Source organism: Lonchura striata, chromosome 37, assembly GCF_046129695.1.
Source record: "Lonchura striata isolate bLonStr1 chromosome 37, bLonStr1.mat, whole genome shotgun sequence".
Classification (NCBI taxonomy): Eukaryota; Metazoa; Chordata; class Aves; order Passeriformes; family Estrildidae; genus Lonchura; species Lonchura striata.
The window spans coordinates 2,068,856-2,091,179 of record NC_134639.1 but is presented as its reverse complement, the minus strand read 5'-3'; the positions used below and the strand labels follow the sequence as shown (position 1 = coordinate 2,091,179).

Sequence of the window (22,324 nt, the reverse complement as noted above, 5' to 3'; positions counted from 1 at the left end):
TAATTCTGTAAAATCTACTTGTATGTGTGAGAAGGGTCTTTGTGCTAGCTCCCTGCCGCCCATTGGTCTTTCTCTCAGTTGTTGTTTATTCACTTTTTGACAAGTTAAACACTGTTGAGTTACCTGTTTTGCAAGGTTATAGACTCCTATACACATATATTTTATAGCAAATTGATCAACCAAGGCTTGTGTACCCCAGTGGGTTTTCTCATGGATTGCTTGTAGGACCCTCATTGCCATCCCTTTTGGGAGTACTTCCCGCCCGTCGGGCAATACCCATTTGCCTTCCTCTTTTTCTCTTATCCCCATCTGGCCTAATTTCTCCTTTTCTTTCACAGTGAAGTCTAGTATGTAATCAATAGGTCCATGAAACCAGCAATGTTTCTTTCGAGGGGTATCACAGGCACATTTTATTGAGTCTATCCCATAGTATTTCCAGCAAACCCAACACGGTGGATCTTCTAAGTCAGCTCCACAAGTGGAGCAATCCTCTCTCCTTGTGACAAGCCCTGTCCATGGCTTTAAATTCATCAGGGCCGCTCGTTTCGCTTCCTGGTCCGCCAAATTGTTTCCTCGTATTGAATTTCCAATCCCTGCTTGATGTCCTTTTACATGGACAATGGCTATTTTCTCTGGCCCTCTCAAAGCTTGTAATACCTGCCGAATCAATTCTTTATGTACCAGCCCCTTTCCCGGTGAGTTCATAAGTCCCCTTTCTTCCCAGATTTTTCCAAAAGTATGAACTACTCCATAGGCATATTTAGAATCAGTGAAAATAGTCCCACTTTTTCCTTCCAATAATTTTAGAGCCCTAAGCACCGCATATAATTCGCATGCTTGGGCTGACCAGCTGGGGCTAAGGAGACCCGATTCTGCTGTCTTAAATGTTTTCCCATCTATTATAGCATACCCGGATTTCCTTTTCCCTTCCAGAACTCGAGAGGACCCATCTACATACAATCGAGTCCCTTCTTCTAGCTCTTCTTCCTCAAGATCCGGCCTTATTTTTGTTTGTTCCTCTATTTGTTGAAGGCAATCATGTGTTAGTTCTGTAATTGGTTCTCCATATAAAAACTGGGCCGGTTTTTGCAGGCTCGTTGTTTCTATACTTAACTTAGGAGAAGAGACTAGGATGCCTTCATACCTTAGAAGTCTGGCATCCATTATCCATTTATCAGCCTTCTGTTACAAAACTCCATGAATGTTATGGGGAGATATGACTTTTAGCTCACTTCCAAAGGTTATCTTCCCAGCTTCCTCTACCAGGAGAGCAGCAGCCACTATAGCCTGTAAGCATGTGGGCCACCCCCGGCTAACGGGATCCAGGAGTTTGGAGAGGTATGCTACTGGTTTCTTTTTCCCAGCCCAATCCTGAGCTAATACACCATATGCTACTCCCTCATTTGCACAAATAAATAAGTAAAATGATCTCTTCAAATCTGGAATGCTAAGGACTGGAGCATTGACTAGTTCAGTTTTTAATGCTTCTAATTGATCTTCATCATTGGTGCTCCATTTCAATAACCCATCATTAGTTAATTTTTCATATAAAAATTTGACTTTTCCACTAAAATTTTCGATCCATTGTCGGCAATACCCGAAGAGTCCCAGTAACTGTCGGACTTGTCTTTTGTTCTGTGGGGCCTGTAGGGAAAGTATTCCTTGGATTCTATCAGTGTCCAATTTCTTGGTTCCCCTTGTTAACCAGTGCCCAAGATATTTGACCTCTTCTTCTACAAACTGCAATTTTGGCTTAGAGACTTTAAGTCCCTTAAGGCTTAAATAATTTAGGAGGAGTTTTATACTTTCTTCCCTTACCTTTTTTTCCTCTTTCCCTGCAATTAATAAATCATCCACATATTGTAGTAACACCATCCCTTCCCCTAAAGAATAACCTTCCAGTACTTGTTCCAAAGCTTGTCCAAACAGATTTGGGGATTCTGTAAATCCCTGGGGAAGGACTGTCCACCTCAATTGTTGTTTTCTATGTGTATCTGGATCCTCCCATTCAAAAGCAAAATAATCTCTAGAAGTTTCCTTAAGGGGACAAGCCCAGAAGGCATCTTTGAGATCTATTACACTATACCACTGGTTTTCTGGGCCAAGTTGACTTAATAAAAGGGTATGTGGGTTAGCTACCACGGGGAACCTTTCAACGGTTCTTTTGTTAATTTCCCGTAAATCATGTACTAACCTATAACTACCATTGGGTTTCTTTACTGGTAAAATGGGGGTATTAAAAGGGGACATACATGGTTCTAAAAGTCCCTTTTCTAAAAGCCTTTCTATTTCCGGTTTCAGTCCTTGCCTCCCCTCCTTAGATATAGGATATTGCCTAATTCTGACAGGTATCTCTGGGTTCCTAATAGTTACTTCAAAGGGTTCAATATTCAATTTTCCTACACTATCAGGGGTGTACCACACCTCTGGATTAATCTTTTTCTCATCCTCAGCCCGGAGAGGACACAATTTTACTGTCAGTTCTCCCTCACTAATCTCTATCCCTATCCCCAATTCAATCATCAAATCCCTTCCCAGTAAATTATAATCTGCTTCTGGTACTAATAAAAATGACCCAATTCCTAATTTGGAGTTACTTTCTAAGAGTACATCCTTGATTATAGGTACTCCAAAGGGTTCCCCTTTTGCTCCAATCACCTGTATGATTTCAGATGAAATCTTACACCCTAGGGGAAGGGTCTGGACGGTCGATCTTTCTGCCCCTGAGTCCACAAGGAACTCATATTCTTGCTGCTGGGGACCTATTTTTAATTTTACCAGGGGCTCTGTTCTTTCTCTTGTCCCCAGCAGATAGAGCCCCTGACACCCCTAATCTTCCTTAAACTGCTTTTCATCAGCCATCCTTTGTCGACATTCCCGTTTCATATGTCCCTTTTTCCCACAGTAAAAACAAACAATCCTATCTCCTCCACCTTGTCTTCCTTCATGCACCTGTTGACCTGCTCCCTTCAAACCTCCTGGGTGACCACCACCCCTCCTTTGGGGAGATTGCCTCTGTCCTTCCCTTACAGCTGCTAACATAATCTTAGACTGCTTCTTGTAGTTCTCATCCTCCCTCCTAACATAAACCTTTTGAGCCTCCCGCAGTAACTCATCCAGCCCCCTTGCTTGCCACCCTTCTAACTTTTCCAACTTCTTTCGAATATCCACCCACGAATTTACCACAAAATGAACTTTCAACAATGTCTCTCCTTCAGGAGTGTTAGGGTCCACCCCTGAATATAACTGAAAGGCTTTTCTCAGCCTCTCCAACCACTCAGTTGGATCTTCATCCTTCTTTTGTTGTTCCTTGAATGCCTTTTGTACATTCTGTCCACGAGGGACAGCTTTCCTTGTTCCCTGTATTATTATATTTCGCAAATCGCCCATATGGGTACGGTGTAACGCGTCTTGATTATTCCACTGGGGATTATGTAGGGGCCATTTAATATCTGCTAATGGTCCCTGTTGATGTTCATCATCCCAGATTCTCATGCCCATTTCTCTAATCATTCTTCTTTCTTCTGCAGAAAACAAAATCCCTAACATGGATTGCATCTCCTCCCAAGTATAAATATTAGGTCCCAAAAATTGATCCAACCGCTCTGCCAGCCCTAAAGGATCTTCTAACAGATGTCCCATTTCCTTTTTAAATTCCCTAACATTCCCTGAGTTTAATGGAACAGATATATATACTATTCCCAGAATCTGGGCAGGCTGTCCTGGTTGCGCAGCATTCGGGTTAGGCACCATTCCCATTCCATGCTCTCTAAGGGGAAATATACCCAATTCTTGCTTTCCCTTTTGTCGAGTCTGGCTTCGGGTTACTCGCCGAGAACCCTCAGGGATATTTTCCTCCAACCTTTCACCTTCCGGTCCCTCATCCTCCGATAATTCTTGGGTGGGTGCCGAGGGACCCGGGTGGTCGATTAGCGAAGGTTCTAGGTGGGGGGGTATAAAAGTTGTGGCGGTGGAGGTGGCAATGGAAGAGGTGGGGGTGGTGGCGGTATGTATGGAGGGGGAATGCCTGGAGGTAATTCAATTTCTTTTGACCTCTTTTTCTTCCTCTCGGTATTGAGAGCAAATAATTTTGCCCTTGTCTCTCCTCTTCTCCAGAGGGCTGCATATTCACTTTCTTCTAGATTAAAGGGTTCTTTTGAATTAACGTAAATATTTAAGGCCTGACAGATCCAATCCTCAGAAGACCCAAATACTGGCCAATATAACTGATCCCCTCTTATTTGTTTCCCCCCCACAAATTTCCATGCAATAATGAGCCATTTTCACTTTATCTTTTCCCTTCCTAGAAGGAAAGGCATTCCAATATTTAATCATTAAGCCTAATGGACTATCCTCTGAAATATGGGGAAGTTTTACAGGGATTCCCCCACCCATGGGTTCAGCAGGCTTGCTTTTCCTCTGACCCATCTTCTGGAGTGCCTTCTCTCACACACACACTTGCTTCCCCCAATTCGTGGCCCAGTCCGTCGCCAGATATGGGAACCGCACTACTATGAGGTCCGCACTTGCTTGGGGAGTCCGAGCTGCCGGCCCCCCTCTCATACACCACACTCGTCACACTCCAGGATCTCCAACCCCCGACCAGGCGGTCCCATTCTCCCAGAACAGGCCTCCTCCGGACACCAGGTCCTTCGCAAAATACTTACACCATCCGGTGTCTTCGCCTGGGGCTTCGTGCACAAAGATTAAGGGGGTAGCCGGCAGTTCCTTGCTTGCTATCGGATTTTAGGTTCGTTGGTCAGAGTCCGTGGAGGAGTGTCCCTGTAAGGCCACTGTTAAAGCAAAGGCAGTGGGGCGCCTCCTTAGGACACCTCCTCTCCAGGTGTTCCGATCCGAGTCACGGCACCAAATTTGTTATAAGTTGAGCGAATAATTCGATTCAGCCTGTTAAGATCAATTAATAATTTTATTAATTACAGCAAGCGATAGCAAGCAAAACAGCGCTGGGTTCAGCTGGGAGCCTGGCTCTGCCAAAAGCTGACAACCTTTCCTTCTCTTCAGTCCCTTTTTATCTTGCATAAGTGGGGGTGATGAGTCTCGTTCCACCGTGGTTATCAGTCCCAGGAACAATGGGTTTCACAAGTGGGGTGGTGTGTCTCCTTCCACTGCGGTTTATCAGTTTCAGCAACAATGGGTTTCCACTGTGGTTATCAGTTCCAGCCAGTCCTGCAAAATCTTTCACAATCTTTGTTTGTGGTTACCAGTCAAGCCTGCAAATTCCATGTCCCGACTTCCCCCCCTTTTATCCTAATTTCATACTTTTGATGAACAAACAAGTCAATGCAGTTTCTCACACTCTGTACCAGTCTATACTGGTCTATACTGCTCTGTACTGATCTATACTGCTCTGTACTGGTCTACACTGGTCTGTACTGGTCCGTACTGGTCTGTACTGCTCTGTACTGGTCTGTACTGGTCTGTACTGGTCTGCACTGGTCTGTACTAGTCTGCACTGGTCTGTACTGGTCTGTACTGGTCTATACTGGTGTGCACTGGTCTGTACTGGTCTGTACTGGTCTGTACTGGTCCGTACTGGTCTGTACTGGTCTGTACTGGTCCGTACTGGTCTGTACTGGTCTGTACTGGTTTGTACTGGTCTTTACTGGTCTGTACGGGGACAGAGTCGCGGCCCCGCTGCGGCGCAGGGGGCGTGGCCTGATCTGGGGGCGTGGCCTGCCCAATGACGTCACCCGGGCGGGGCCTGCAGGGGCGGGGCCCGCGCAGCAGCGGGGCTGGGCGGGGCCTGCGGGAGGGGCGGGGCCGAGGCTGAGGGCGGGGCCCTGTCGGGAACGGGGGCGCCGGGAGAGTGGGGGTCCGTCAGAACGGGGGGCGCATTTCGGCCGGGGGGTTACGGGCGGGCTCGGGGGATTGGGGGGCTGCAGAGACCGGGGTGCACGGGGCAATGATGGGGGGCGGGCGGGCGGGGCTGCAGGGACTGCGCTGTGCTGGGGCTGCAGCTTCCGCCCCGACCCGAGCGCTGGTGGTGCGGAGTCCTCAGCGAACGCGGGGCGAGCACCCCACATCTGAGCCCAGGAAGGCCTCGGCCCCCCGGGCCATGGGCTGGAGCTGGAGTACGAGATGGTGCCGAGCACCGGGGATTCCTGCCGGGCGCGGCACCTCTCGGCTGATGAGTTCGGTGCGGCCGCGGCCGGGGAAAGGCCGTGCAAGGGGGACTGGTGTGCATCGAGATCGGGGGGTATATTGGGGGTTATGGGGGTCTGAGGAGGCTTATTGGGCTCTGGAGGGGATGAGGGATTGGTGTACATCAGGGTCTGGGGCTACATGGGGAGTTATGGTGGTCTGGGGGGCTGCAGGGATTGGGGCACTTTGAGATGGCGATGTATATGAGGGTCTGGAGGACTGTTTAGGGGTTTGGGGGTTTGTAAGGATTGGGGTGCATCAGTATGGGGGATATATTTGAGGTTATTGAGGTGAGAGGAAGCTGAAGGGGTTGGGGTACATGGGGAATTGTGGTGGGGCTGCAATGCAGGGGTCATCTGTGGATACCCTGGTGGGTATTGGGGGCTTCATGGACTGAAGCCCTTCTCACCCTGCCCCCCACCTTCCCCAGGTGTTCTGGAGACAGACATCACCCTCGTCCCCATCATCATCCTCACGTTACTCATCAGCGAGCAGCTGGGGGAGATCTGAGCTTCAAGGGGGCCTGGGGGAGGCAGTGCTCTGAGAGATCCTGTGCTCACCCCTCCAGTCCCCCCAGACCTGTCTAGGGTGGCAGCTGCTCCACACCACCTGAAGAGGCTCATGGTGGCTGCCAGCATGGAGCATGAAGGGGGAGCCTGTGGGGCTATGGGCAGGTTTGTGGGGTCCAGCAGCAGCTGCAGGGACTGGAGAGCATCGGGCTCTGGGGAAGTTACATTGGGATTTGGGGGATCTTCAGAGACTGGGAGATTCAAGGTCCAAGTGGCATATTGATATTTGATGGGGCTGGGGGTTCTGGGTGGGTTTGGGGGCCTTTCCCAGCAAAGTATAGGGGGTATGGGGGAGCACAGGGGCACTTTGAAGTCATGGGAGGTAATGAGGGGCTTGGGGGAGTACAGGAGGTGTAGGGGTGCATAGACCCTCGTGTCGGGGATATGATGAAGGGAGGTGCCCAGCCCTCCCCATACCCCCATGCTGGCTGCTTCCTCCACCCCATCAGCTTCCTCATCTTCCTCCTCGTGCTCATCCTGCTGGGCAAGTGCTTTTCCATCACAGGTACCACGGAGGGTATGGGGAGGTGACTGGGGAGCACGGGGGCAGCTGTGGGTCACTATGGGGCAGTCAGGGGTCCCTATAGAACATTTGCAGGGGGTCTGTGGGGTAGTTTGGGGGTCTCTATGGGGCACCCAGAGGGTTGGTGCTTTCAGAGACCTCATTAGACTGGGGAACTCCATCCAGCTCTCCATGAACGTCACCCTGTACAGTGTCACCCATATCACCCTGCTCGCCTACAAGGCCCAGGTGAGACCCCTACACCCACCTGTATTTTTGCTGTATATATAGGGTTTGTGGGTTATTTGGGGGGTATTTTGGGATGCAGGGGCAGTTCTTTGCCCACAAGGAGGTACATTTTGGGGGGCAGTTCTTTGACCACCATGAGGTGCTTTATAATTGAGGTTCAGGTGAGACCCATGTGCCCAGCTGTATTTGGGGAATATGGGAGGCATTTGAAGGGATATGGGGTATTTGGATGGTGTTTGCTTTGTGGAGTTTGTCTTTGGAGGGAGAGGCAGTTTTTTGACCCTGGTCAGGTGATGTACCCCTACAAGTCACCTGTGGGGCACAGGCTCATTGTGCTGCAGTTCAGGGCCTTCAGCTGGTTGTGCAGTGCCATTTCCATCACTGTCACCATGGTCCTTGAGCACCGCTACTTCTACCTGCCCTTCCTGGGGGCTTATGCCCTCTGGTGACTCCTGGGGTACCTGGAGGACACCTGAGGTCTCTCACACAAGGGTCTCTCAAGGGGGTCTCATGAGGGTCTCACAGGGGTGTCACAAGGTTCAGTCTCATAGAAGTCTCAAAGTGGTCTTGCAGTCAGAAAACTCTTTAAGGAAAAATGCCACTCAGTTTCCACTTGGCAAGTCCTCAGGTAGAATTGAAGGGCTGATGTTACTTCAGACCCTCTGGAAGGGACCTCCATGTCATATTTACAAGAGGCGAGCAACAAGTACCATGATCAGAGCTGGAGGGGCCCTGGCTCCAGCCAGGTGTGGGAAAAGGACAATGGGGTCTGTTGGATTGTGTGGATCCATGGCCTGGCACAGCAGAGCCACAGGAGCACAAGGCCTTAGTTGACATGGGTGGATAATGTACCCTGATGCCATCATGCAGGGGCAGAATCCATCTCTGTTTCTGGGATGACAGGGGGTCCCAACAGGGACTATACTGGGGGCTGAAGTGCTCCTGACTGGGCATGAGTGACAGAAAAACTCCATTGTCGCTGGCCTAGAGGCTCCGTGTATCCTTGGCATACGTCACCTCAGGAGAGGTATTTCAAAAACCCAAAAGGACACCGCCGGGCTTTGGGAGAGCTGCTGTGGATAAAGAAGAACTTTAGACAGCTGAATCTCTTGTTTGGTCTTTCAGAGGACCCTTCTGCTGTGGGACTGCTGAGGGTTGAAGAACAGCAGGTACTGATGGCCAGCCCAGCAGTGTCCCATCGGCAACATGGCACCAAGTGGAACTTCAGGAGGCTGTCCATGAGCTGATCCGGGCGCTGGAGAGCTGGGCGTGCTCAGCAAGACTCGCTCACCCCTCAGTAGCCCCACATGGCCCCTGCCTGAGTCCCGTGGAGAGTGGACACTGACAGCAGACTGTCATGGCCTGAATGAATTCCCACCATCACTGAGTGCTGCCATGCTGGACGTGTTGGAACTTCAGCGTGAGCTGGAGACCAAGGCAGCAAAGTGGTGCCACAGCAGAGAAAGCTTTTGAGAAAGAGGATAAGATAATTCAGATCGTCCTGAAGGCTGGTTTTGCCATAAAACAGGGTAAAGTCAAGTGACCTGCCCAAGAAATTCAGTTTTTAGAAGTAAAATAGCAAGATGGACATTGTCAGATTCCAGCGGATGTGGTCAACAAAATAGCAGCCATATCCCCACTGACCCACAGGAAGGAAACACAGGCTTTACTGGCACTGTGGTATTTTGGAAAATGCATATTCCAGGTTACAGTCAGATTGTAAACTCTCTCTATCATATGACAGACACCGAAGAAGATTGATTTCAAGTGGGGTCCTTCACAGCAACAAGCTTTTGAACAAATTAAAGAGGAGATTCTTCCTTACAGTAGCCGTTGGAGCAGTCAGGAGAGGACAAGGTGTGGAAAAAATGCTCCACACTGCAGCCAGGGAGAATGGTCCACCCTGGAGCCTCCAGCAGAAGGGACCTGGGGAAGTTGGAGGACCACCCTATGGTTCTTGAGTCTGGGATACAAAGGATCTGAGGCCAGCTATACCCATACAGCACTCCGCAGCTTATGAGGAGGTTCCATCTGTTTCAGAAGGGACTGGCACTGAAGCACAGTTCCCACTGGCACCCGACTGCCAGTGCTGGGACGGGATGTTCAAAGGGAATGGTATCTTGGAAGTCATTACAAACTGGACCTGTGGCAAAATTTTCAGATTATCATCAGAAGGGGAAGAGGTGAAGGTGGCACATGCTAGGGAGGCCCTGACTACCAGGAAATGAAAAGCGTCACTCTCTCTTTCCTGATGGTTCCTGCCATATTGTAGGGATGCATCAAAAATGGAAAGCTGCTGTGTGGAGTCCTACTCCATTAACCCCTTTGCCTCCTAAGAGATAAAAAAAAGGGAAAACAATACAAAAAGGTGACTGTCACTAGGCTATACTCGCCACCTTGGTGTGTCAGAAAAAACTCTTCAGAGGAGGTTTCGCTGATTAGACTGGTCCTCAAAGCTTCGAGGGTTGTCGGCCACCCCCAGAGAAATCCCCCAGAAAATTGGGGTTTTTCTCTCTGATAGTGATTTAGAATCCAGAGGAGATCCAATGGAGACACTTCCAAAAGGCTCAGTAAAGCCTCAAGGTCAGGGCCTAGTTGTGCATCAATTGAAAATGTGGGTGTTAGAGTAGTGGTTGCTGCTGCCTATAATCTGTCTCCTGCGGAAAAGCAAGTTGAGATAACCTTCAGTCAATGCAGTCAGACCCTCACTTAGCACCCACCACAGCTGGCTCAGTGACAGAGGCAAGAAAGGCTCATTTTGCTCTTTTTGCAGGGTTTTATTCCAGTGGAGGATATCACATGTGGCTGAAGGGAGCTCAGCGAGATAAAAGAGGGGGACCACGTGGAAGAGACAGCTTGAGAAGGGGAAGGGGTGGGGGACAGGGCTAAGGGCTGGGCAGAGGGGTTTGGTCTCCAGGGAAAGGGGGGTGGCCACCAGGGCTACCGATCCTGTGAGGGGACAGGGAAAGGAGAAACCAGGGGAAGTTGCACAGGGGAAGTTGACACAGAGGCCCAAATGCGAGACTGCTTTTCCCCCCAGGAGGACTGGCTCTGTGGTGAGCAGTTACTGCTGTTGCCAAGGCTGAGGACTTGGGAGTGAGGTGGGAGAGTTCATGGGATGCTACATGCTACATGGCAACTTACGGAAGCCACTGAAGGACAAGGTGGCTCCAGGCACGTTACAGAGCTTAAAGCCTAAAGCCATCTAGCTAGCTTTGGACATGGCTGAATGAGAGAAATGGCCAACTCTGCCTAGGCACTGACTCATGGATGGTGGCAAGTGCTCTGTGGGGTGGTTGGAATGATGGAAAAAGGACAATTGGCAGGCACAAGGGAAACCCATTGGAGCTGCTGGGCTGGGGCAGGACATCACTGCCCAGGGGACAAGCTGGTTGTGAAAGTCCCTCCTGTGGGTGCTCACGTACCCAGGAGTCGGGCACTGAAGAGCATCACAGCAATGGACAGAGGGATGGGGCTGCCAGGATTAAAGTGTCCCAGGTGGGTCTGGACTGGCCACACAAGGCTGAGTTATTTCTGACTCAGTGGGCCCACGATGCCTCAGGTAGCCAGTGTTTCAGGGGCAGATGAGAGGCTGTCCGGGCGAAGTAAAGACCTTCCTGTCCTGGAACATTTTGTGTGGGAACAATCCGTGGATGGATCCAAATTTTGTGCTTAGTGCCAAATTTAGGAGGTTGGGCTCAGAAAGTGAATGAAAGCACATTTCCTTGGGAGGAGAAACACCTAGTCTTACTGTTAGTGCTGCAGATGATTGTTGGCCCAGGAAAGGAAAAGGCAAACAAGACCTATCTCTCAAGACACCTATTCTGTTGGAGAAATCCTTGGACATATTCGTTAGTAGAGATGGTTTCCAAATTCCTCATATGTGCTCCTGAAAGGGAATGACAATATTTTTCCTTGGAAAATAAAGCACTAGTCACAGTGTTTTAGGATGAAAACGTTTTGCTGGCCTTCACCTCCACCTGGCAGATGATCATCTGCAGCACTGTCAGTCAGACAAGGTGTTTCCCTTCACAAGAATAGGTGCTGTCATTCACGTTGAAGAACCTAGCTGCAGCATTTGGAGCTGAGTTCCAGTATTGCATAAATCTAGGGCTCTAGACATTGCTCTCACACCAAACAGACTAGGACAGGAAACTCTCACTGGCATTTTTCTCCCCTCTCCAGTTTATAATCTGAGGCTAACTGCTTTCCTTCCCATGTAAAAGCACTGTCATTCCATTTCAGGAGTCAAAACTTTTGTAAACCACCTCCAATATCAAATATGTCCAAGGATTGCTGCCAAACAAAGACTCCAGGACAGAAAGGTTTTGCTGACTTGTCTCTCTACTAGGCAATGATCATCTGTGGCACCAACATTAGGACTGGGAGTTTCATTTTCTAGGAAAGGTACTGTCATTCACTTGGAGGGCCTGGGTTCTGACATTTGGATTCAAGCTCCAATATTGAATGTCTAAGGATTGCTGCCACACAAAGCATGTGAGAACAGAAAGCTGTTGCTGGCTTTTACCTTTACTTTGCAGTCATGTGAATACCACCAGCAGGACTATGTGTTTGCCTTCCCAAAGAAAGGTACTGTCATTCATGTCCAGGAGCACAGTTACAGCATTTGGAGCCACATGCCGATACTAAATACTTCCAGTGGATGTCTAACACAAGACGATCCAGAGCAGAAAGGTCTTTGTGGCCTTTACCTCCCCTGAGAAGCATATCTGCGCTAGAAACAGTGGGTTAGGTCCTTTCCTTCCCATAGAAAATCACTTTATTCCTCTTCAGGAGTCCACCATCTTACTTTGGATACAACTTTCCAACATGACATATATCCAAGGATTGCTCTCACACAATATGTGCCAGGTCAGAAAATTATTACTGAATTCTACCTCCCTGGGCAGCATGTAATCTGCACATTGAACCCTAGGCCTAGGGGCTTTCCTTCCCCTGTAAAAGTGTTTCAATCATCTTTAAGGAGCTCATCCACTGAAATCTGGATACCACCTCCAGCACTGAAAACATCCAAGGATTGCTCCCACACAAAATGTGGACAGACAGGGTCTTAGCATTCAGGAACACACATAATCACGGGATATGATCATCTGCAGGTGCTTTTATTGAGAACTCTGGCAATCAGGGGTACAGACCCAAATCTGACTCAGACATAGATTTCGAGCTGAATGTATTTTATATTCTATCGTTATATAACCTACATATTAATTATTAAACTTATATTGTTCCACTGTATACATTGAAATGAGTTTCTTGTGATCTTTCTGAGGCCCCTGACCACGGTTTCTCATGATTATTCTTACGATTAAACAGTAATTATATTTAATTACTAAACAATCATCACATCTAACAGTCATATCATTTATCATGTACTAGCTACACAGGTGCGGTTCTAGCAAGGTACAAGGCTTTCATGTACCTATTTATTTTTTTTTCAGGGCCCACTAAGCTTAATTTTCCTTTTAACCCTAAATCCCCATGATTTTAAAACCCTTTTACTATCAAGATCAATGAAAGCTTTCTGATCTGGCAGCTTTTGTATGAGAGTCATCTCTGGGCACATATAATATGGGAGGTGGTATCCACATTTGAATAATCGCTTCTGGATGAGAATGAGAGTTCTTTTCTGTAGGAAGGAAAGCACGTGGCCCCAGTGTTTGTGATGCTGATGAGAGGCTGCACAGGGGAGCCAGGGAACGCCAGCCAAGACCTCTCTATCGTGGCACCTTTTTGGTGGGATCCATCCTTGGACATAATAATGGAAGTGTTACCTAATTTGGGTAATGGGTAAAATCCCTGGTCATACTCAATTAATTGCACTTACAACTGACAAGCATGTGTGGTGTAGAATGCATGTACTAAGTTACCTTACTTCCTAGCTTAAATAAAGAAGTAATTCTACCCTGTGGGTTGAACGTGTTAATTTAAACTTGTTAAATTTGTTTCCTGCTGGCAGGGATTGCTCCTGCAATAAGGATAAGCTGTCCTTCGATGGTTAACTTGATCTTCAGTGGGGGTGTGCTGGAATTGTTACCGATACCATTCCTGGTTAGAAACAGTATGTGTCTCCTGGACAGGTTACCCCTTAGTGGCTCAAGTTGTTTAATCACTCAGAATAATGACAAAAGTCCTTTTCCCAACTCAGAATCCCTCTGTTCCATCTCTTTAAATGCAGTTGAGTTGAATGCTGAATATTTCTTTGGTCTTTGTCCTGGTTTGTAAGATAAGCTTGTATTCTATCTGCCATCTGTTGGAGGTTGGGCAGGTTTGTTATCTCTTCCAAGAAGGATGGTTTGCTCCGAAGAGGTAATGGTTTGTTAATGGGCCATTGACTGACTCACTGCAGGGCTGGTAACGTAACATCATCCCATTGTGAGATGCTCCACCCAGAGGGGGAAGCCAAGCACTCTTTTATTGTATAAAGGGGTACCTTTTGGGGAGACAGAGCAGCTCTCTTTTTGCGGGATTTCCCAGAGAAGCAGCTCCTTCGGCAGGACTCCTGAGAGAAGCGGCCGGAGCGCAGTGAGGCGGCGGCGGCGGAGCTCAGAGGCATCCCCGGCGCACAGGAAGACCGGCCCCACTGCCACCAGATCTTCAGAGAAAACTATACCCTTCTAAAGATCACCACTTCAGCTGCAATTCATCAGCCACTGCAAGGGGAGCAGCTATCATTTCAACCAGACTGCTACCAACACCCCGAATCCTCAGGTTGTGGACTTTTTCACTAGTTTTGTTTGTACCAATTGCATTTGCCTTTTTTTTAAATTGTTATCTAGTTTTCTCCTAGGAAAGAATTGTTACTCTCATTCCCACATCTTTGCCTGAGAGCCTTTTAATTTAAAAATCCTGGTAATTTGGAGGGAGGGGGTTTACCTTCTCCATTGCACAGGAGGCTTTTGCCCTCCTTCACAGACTCCTGTCTTGTCAAACCAAGACAGTCTTTCATGGTGCTAGGCCTTGATATCCTTCAGGAGGAATCTCAACCTCTATTTTATGAATTGCTTGTCCACTGCTGTTGCTGCTTCCAGTGTTTTCAGCGGGGTCTTCTGCAATGGCAATGTCAACAGCAAACACTGGCTAAACACTGGCAAGTTCTATGAGACTGGAGTGTGTTAAAATGATCACTGTGCACTGTCTCAGACAGAAGAGATGGAAGTGGGACTGAGTGATAGTTCCTTTCTTCTCTTAACCTGTCACCACCCCATCAATGCCCAGGCACTTGGGTGCCATAATGTAGTTATAAAAACATTTTTATTCTCCTTCACAGAAGTGGCCTGGTTAAGTCCTAATTGACCTTTCACCGCTCTAATTTGCTTTCTGCATGACCTAATAACATCCTTAAACACGTCCTGAGTTTCCTGGTCCTCCCTCCCAAAGTGATGCATCCTAATTTTTCCCCTGAGTTCCTGGAAAAAGCCCCAAGCTCTGCCAATGCTGGTGCCTGTCACCTGCCACAGAGACCTGTGGCCCCGGGGGACTTGTTTGCCAGAGGACAGCCAAAGCCAACGTACCTTGCTGTCTATGTGATCCTTTCTGCAGGTGGCTGCAGGCAGGAGCACCTGGAGCAGCACTTGGTAGCCGCACTTGGTATCTGTCAAAAGCTGTTGCTCCTTCCTAGAATGATTTTTGCTTAGAAGTGATAATCTGCAACACAAAAACACCATCCACTGTTGACTTCCAGAGAACAATGACATTCTTACAGAGATACTGTCAAGTTTCCTTGTGTCCTTCTGTTTTTTCTTGCTTTCTGGGAAAGAACATCAGCCCAGCATCTGATGCCCAATGCTCCGGTTGCTGCCTGTCTGGCTGTGGCCAGCAGCTCATATCCAAAGACAAGTGGGTGCTGTCTTCTGAGCAAGGGAATGGACAGGCACGAGCAGAGAATTTCCCTGCTGAAGCTGGGAGGAACCTGGGGAAGTGCAGAAGATTGGGATAACGCTGGCATGAGAGAAGCCATTCCGTGTCTCTGATGATGGTGCCAGCAGTGTGAGGGAAGAGCCAAGCGCTGGAAGCAGACACATCCTGCTGCTTTCTGCTGTTCCATGGACACAGAACACACTTGTTCCCATAGTTCCCGAAGGCTTGATGCAGGAAGAAAAACATTCAACAGGAGCACCAAAGGCCAGGGGGTTATTGGCCACTTTCCCTTGCCCACCGCACGCTTGGGCAACTAGCCAAGTGCAAGCGCCCTTTTTCCCTTCCTCCCCATTGGCCTGAAGAATCTGGGCACCAAGAGAAAGCTCCTGGACCTCTGGGTATGACAACAACAATTTATTAATGCTACTCTGGGGTGAAAGGAAGTGCTTGCAGAGGGCAGTTGTTCCTCACAGGCTCAGGTGGCCCCAGCAGATGCAGCCTGGCAGATCAGTTCTCCACAGCGCTGCAGCAGGACAGCCAGCCACGGCGGCACGGGAAAGGCCGTGACTTCCAGAGCCGGCGGAGTTGATCCTGCACATTCTGGAGTCGGGAGGAGGGAATGGCTTGTACAGCTAAATTGATGTACAGGGTTTGAAGGGCCAGGCATGAGATGGCAGGGCTGACGTCATCCGCCAGGTCCTGAAGGGCTGCGAGAGAGAGGAACAGAGCCACCGTCAGAGCCTGTGTCTGCAGAAACATGGGGAGACCCTCCTGCCACGTCCATGCCAGGCAGCTCTTGCCATGGCCTGGAGGAAGCAGGAGACAAGAAGGGCGAGCTGGAAGGTGCTGGCCACGAATGTGCCACAGGCCCCCAAAAGGTCTGTGTGCTGTGCCCACGCTGTCCTTGGTGCGTGCCGGGCCAGGGAAGGCAGCTGCCAGCGGCAGCCCCCGCTGAGAGCCCGCTGGCCTCACTCACCCCTGCAGAGGATGCGGAACTCTTGCTGCTGTCCTCTGAGGCAGCGCCCGGCCATCCCTTGGGAACAGAGAGCGTGAGCTGGCTCCAGAGCCACAGCTGCCGCCCGCGGGCGCTGCCCGGCCCGAGGCCACACGGGCTCCTGGCCCAGCAGGGCTCAGCCCGGGCCCCTGGCGCATCCTGCCGCCCCAGGGCACGGCTGCCAGAGGGCGGCGGCAGCGCCGAGGCCAGGCGGGGCTCCAGATGGCCGCGCGCGGATGCTGCTGCCGGGGCAGCAGGCGGGGCTGGGGCCGAGCTGCGGCGGGGCGGGGAAGGAGCTGGGCTCGTGGCTCACCCATGAACCTGACGGCCGCCTCTCGCAGGGGCTCCTGTGGGCTCTGCACGTAGGGCAGGGCCCGGCGCAGGTGCTCGGCCGCTTGGCTCCTGTCCTCTGCCAGCTGCAGAGAGCGGCGGGGCACGAAGGGAAGGGTTGGTGCGGGCCCTGCCCCTCGGCCGGGCGCTCCCTCCGCCCGGCGCCGCTCCCCCTGCCCACACAGCGCCGAGGCCCGGCCAGCAGCCGCCGGCGCCGGGCTCTGCAGGGAGCAGAGGGCCCGGCGAGCCGCGGTGCCGCCCCGCGGCAGAGCCTGGCTGCCTCGGGGCTCCCTCAGCACCGGCCTTGGGGCCAGAGGAGCCTGGAGCAGAGCCCGCGCGGCCCAGGGGAGGCAGCGGCGTGTGGGGCGCCGGCCGGTGCCCCTGCGGGCAGCACTGGGCAGGGGCCGCAGCTGCCAGGGCACAGACTGGGCACCGTGGGCAGGCGGCTTCTCCAGGCCGGGGCTGGGGCTTCCGGGCTGTGCTTACCAAGCGCTCGGCAAAGCTCCACATCTGATCCGTTTTCAGCAGCTGCTGAAGATCCCTTCTCTTCAGGAACCTTACTGCAGAAAGCAGCGTTTCCCGAGAGGCCTACAGAGCGGCAGAGAGCCGGAGATGGCACCGCAGCCCAGGGCACAGGAGCCACGTCCCCGTGCCAAGGCCAGGAGGGAGCTGGAGCCCATGAGGAGGAGCCAGGCTGTGGGGAGACAGCTGAGCCCCCTGCCATGGGGACCCCGGCGCCCAGGAGCCCTCACCTGTGCCACATGCCAGTTCTCATCGTGGCAGTTGAAGAAGAGTGGGAGCAGGCTCTGGCTCACAGGCTTCTTCAGGGGCTTTTTTCCCTTGGCCACCACCAAGTTCATCACCTCTTGGAAGAGGCGAATGGAGAGCAGCTTCACAAGGATGTTGTCCTGTTGGAAAGGAAGCAAAACCCCTCCACACCAGCTGCTTCAGGCCCCCCTGTGCACAGGCACAAGGCACCGGGCTTCCAGGCAACACCCGGTGCCCAAGGCTGGGGGCACAGAGCCTTACATTGTCAAAGAGTTGCCAGAGCGCCTTAGCCAGCTGCAGAGCGATGGGGCTGGCTATTGCAAGGTCTTTGTTGCAAAGCACAGAGCTGAGAACAACGATGGTCATCTCAACAATGTCTTCATCCACGGCCCGCAGGAGGTTGCCAAGACTTTCAGTCAGGCTGTACATTCTTTCGTTCTGTGTGGAAAACAAGGCTGTACAACCCCACGCTGCTGCTGCTGCTGCAGGGCTCAGAGGCCGAAGGCCTGTCCCAGAGTGCTCAGGCAGCTGAACAGCCACCCTGGAGAGCTGAGAGCAGCTGCCACAGCTCCCAAAGTCCAGCCAAGCCCAAGGGGCTGCTTTCCCCAGCCCCACGCTGCCAGCACAGCTTCAGCTGCTGCCTCCTTCTCACCATCGAGGGGTCCTGGCTGAGCACCATGAGGCCTCTGAGCGCCACGCGATGCATCTCCCTGGACTTGCTCTGCAGCTGCCTTGTCATGATCTGCAGGACGTTTTCAGCGCATTCACTCAAGTCCAGGCAGTCCAGGACCTGAAAGGCACAGAGCAGTGACAGGAGTGCCCAGCTGGCAGGAGCTCAGAACTGCACAGGGCTGAGCCAAGGCAGCAGCACAGGGCACCATCCCAGGCAGCTGCGGCTACCAGAGGGCAGAGACGTGGGAGGCAGCTGAGCAAGGCAGCGCTGGCCATCAAACTCACCTCCACCAGGAAGGCCAGAGCGGGCAGTTCCCAGTCTGAATTGTCTTGGCTGAGTAAGTCAAAGAGGCAGGATGCCATGCTGCAACACCAGATGATGGAGACACGGCGCATCTCCCTGGGAGGGAGAAAAAGGCACCATTGCTCCTGAGCTAAGTGGCCAAACCTCTCCCAGGGCTGACTCACAGAAGTCTGGTCTTCTCCCGAGCACTCCCCAGCACGGGTGCTTTGGGAGGCAGCTGCTCCAGGGCACCCTCCTCTCCCAGCCCATTCCAGTCTGCTCATCCCTCCCTTGAGGACAAGGCCCTGCCGCCCATGAGCACAGGGACTGCATGGGGTGATCTGGGCACAAAGGAGAGGGGCAGTGGGGAACATGAGGTCTCACCTGGCCAGCAGACCCACTGCATAGTGGTGGGTGTTGGCACAGAGCAGTGTGTCCCAGGCACACCTGCGTTCCATTGCTAGCACCACGTCCTCGTACTGCATTTGGCAGAGCAGGGCCTTCAGGGTCTGCAGTGCAAAGCTGTGTGCAGAGCAAAGCCCAGGTCACGCTGGGAGGCCTGGCTCTTGCCCTGGGAGCATGGCAGGGATGGGGAGACTGGGAAGACTGGCATGGAGCACCTGTTGGGGTGGGCAGCAAGGCCGTGTTGCTCCTGGCATCTCTTCCAGAAGGTATCCACCTCTTCTGGCATATTCTGCGTGCTGATGTAAGCTTGGAAGAGCAGACGCAGAAAGAGGTTGGGGAAATACTCCAGCACTACAGGTGGGCACCAGGTCAGATTGAAGAGCCTCCACAGTGTCAAGGTTGCCTGCAAGAAATAAAACAGCCAGAGACAGTAATCAGTGCCAAGACATGCATTTGGCATGGCCCCAGCCTGCGAGGGAGAGGCCAAGGGAGACACAAGGGGAGCAGCCAGCCTGATGCCCCAGAACCTTGCCCCCAAGCCAGGTTTCAGCCCAGCGCCTGAGGCAGGGAGATGCAGCTGGGGGCAGGGCAGAGAGCTAGCTGCTGGAGAGGTGGCCTGGGGGCTGGCAAAGGCCGCTTCCAGAAACTCACAGCCAGGGCAAAGACCCCTGTGCTGTCCCCATCGGAGGTGTACACGCTGTCCTCTGGCCAGGCGCTCAGCACATCGAGAAGGATCTGCAGCGCCGGCTCCGCGGTCCTGCTCGAGGACATGATGGTCCCCCACATGATCACGGCAGCTCTGTGGGGCCAGAGCTCTGTGTCAGGGGGGTCTCAGCCACAGCAGCGTGGCCTGGGCAGCTGCAGGGGCCTGCACTGGCCCTCAGCCTTGCCTCTGACTCCTGGCCGTGGCTGGCAGCAGCCAGCCAGCCCACGTGGGCCCAGGCCCTGAGGGGCAGGGAGGGAGCATGGCAGCAGGCTCCGGAGTTGACATGCCAGGACTGGAAAACAGAGGGGCCAGAGGCTCCTGGAACTCTCCACCTGTCTGTCAGGGACAGGCTCTACGGGGTGGGGGGGCCGGCGAAGCCTAAGGCCTCAAGGCAGGTGGGGATGCCATGCCTGTCACACGATGGGGCCCAGCGCAAGAGAGTGATCAGCACGTCACAGGGGTATTCCTTGGTCAGCTCCAGAAGGGCCTTGTCCAGCCTGTGCTCAGCAGATTTGTTGGCCGTGAGCCACCGGTGGATGTACCTCACCATGGCTGGCACCTACAGAAGGCACAGGGAGACTTGGAGAGCTGCCAGGGCAGCAACTTGCCCAGCTTCCCCTGAGGAGTGCTTCCCTTTCCACCACATTGGTCTGGACCTCACAGGCTGAGGGAGCCCAGCAGACCCAGCATGATGTGCCACACCATTCCTGGGGCAATCAAACCCTTGCCCCAGACTGCTTACTTGCTTTGCATTGGAGACACCCTTCTCCACCAGCAAATCCAGCATGGCAGCACTGGTCTCGGCACTGAAGAGGTGAAAGCTTGCCAAGATCCCGGTGCCCACACCTGTGGTCTCTTCCTGCCTAATGCACGTGATGAATTGACAGATAGTCTGCAGGAGAAGAGCAGGAAGAGAGGGAGAATGCATGGAGTGCTCTAACCACTCGGTGCTGGGCTGAGCAGTGCCATCAGGCCCAGCCCAGGTGGGTATGGCCGCAGGTACCTGCGCTGTTCTGCGGAAGCGGCCATGGGCGGGTTCCTGTTCTTGTGTCCGGTCCAGGGCTGCATCTGGTAAAGAGCGAGCGCAGCCAGAGCTGCTGAAAGGCCGCAGGAGAGGACGGAGAACACAGCCCAGCCCTGTTCTCTCCTGGCAGGGAGAGCCTCGTGATGGCCCAGGGATGCAGCTGCCATGTGGTCCAGCCCCAGCCCAGCTTCTGTCCTATCTATGGGCATGTGGGATAGGACGGGATGGGATGGGATGGGATGGGATGGGATGGGATGGGATGGGATGGGATGGGATGTGGCCAAGCTGGCTGCAGCCACCAGCCATGCAGTCCAGCAACCCAGCTCTGCCACTCACCCTCCTGCAGCTGCTTGAATGGCACCATCTCTTCAGTCTCGTGCACTGGGGCAGCTCCAGGGCCTTCTTCCTCTTCCTCCACCCAGGCCAGCTTGGGCACTCTTGGGGGTCTCTGCTCCATGTCAATGACTGGATCTGTGGCTACTTGCAGAAGAGATGCCTTGGAAAACTCCGAGTCAGCAAGTCCTGCTTTTGTGCCTGCACGGCACCTTCAAGAGAGAAGCCTCAGGAAGGCTCAGGACAGCAAGTCCTGCACTCTGATCTTGAGGGCTCCTGCCACAAGGACAGGAGACTCCTGTCAAGGATTGTGCTCTCGCCTCGAGGGCACTGGTGGCAGGGATGGGAGATGCCTCCAAGGCACCAAGTCCCACGCTCTGCCCTCGAGGGCACCTGCAGAAGAGAAGGCTCAGGAAGGCCACGGGTCAGCAAGTCCTGTAGTCTGGCCTCGACGTCAGCTGCAGGAATAACGCCTCAGAAATCTCCGGGTCAGACACGAACGAGTGTGCTGTGCGGGGGCTCCTCACAGCACTGCTCTGTCCTGTCCTGTCCCGTCGCGTGCTCGGAGCACTGTGGCATGGTCCTGTCACTGTCAGCTCCTATGTCACCACAGGTCACAAAGGGCCCTTTGACACACTGTTCCATGCCATAGTGACCATGCTGCAGCATGTCACAAAGGGCCCCTGCACACACTGCCCCCTGCGCTACGGCCGCCCCTGGCCCACCCAAAGTGGCTCAGGTTGGAAGGAATCCCTCACCCCAAGTGTCTAAGACAGCCCAACAGGGTCTTCAGGAATGGCTCAAACCATCAGCAAATGCTGCCCTGCTCTGCAGGCTCAGGGCAGCAGAAGGAGCCCCCAGGGCTGCCGATGCAGCCGTCCTGGGAAGGGCACGGGGCCTTCCACAGAAACTGGTACGGCCTCCTTGGGACACGTCCCAGCCTGTGGCCATCCCAAACCCGCGGGTGTGGCACACACAAGGAACTGTGGGCCAGGGCAGGAATGCTGCTCTGAGCCCTGGGGCCTGGGGAGTGCTGACACCAGCAGGTGAGGCAGAGTCCCTGCCCAAGCAGACCTGCCATCCCCTGAGCTCTGGCAGGGTTGGTGCCGTGTCCTGCCCCAGAGACCTGTGCCCCTGGGGGCTTCTGTGCCAGAGGGAGCCAAAGCCCAGGTGCACTGGGGGCTGTGCTCCTGCCTGCAGGGGCTGTTGGCAGGAGCACCTGGAGCAACATCTGGCAGCGCTTGCTCTCTGTCAGAAGCTCTTACTCCATGCTGAAATTATTTTCTCATTGAAGTTACTGCCTTCAGCACAAAAACACCTTAGCGGCAAAGGCACAGAAAAATCTGGCAAGGAAGAATCCTCAATTCAGGAAAGCTTTACATCCCATTGCTCAACTCAAGTAGTTCCAAAACACTGCAAACTTCCCAAATTATTTTGGATGGCCTGAGG

General features: G+C 52.6%; 1 protein-coding gene and 1 long non-coding RNA gene across 2 annotated transcripts in view; both read left to right on the top strand.

The window, feature by feature from the left end:
* Positions 1-22,324, top strand: part of LOC110469521 (uncharacterized) — a 612,305-nt gene that overhangs the window by 31,766 nt on the left and 558,215 nt on the right. The gene's annotated exons all lie outside the window — the stretch shown is intronic.
* Positions 5,792-14,310, top strand: LOC144248001 (uncharacterized). Its single transcript, XR_013341413.1, has 3 exons — positions 5,792-5,833; positions 7,181-7,236; positions 13,978-14,310. It is a non-coding gene; the product is annotated as an uncharacterized LOC144248001 (long non-coding RNA).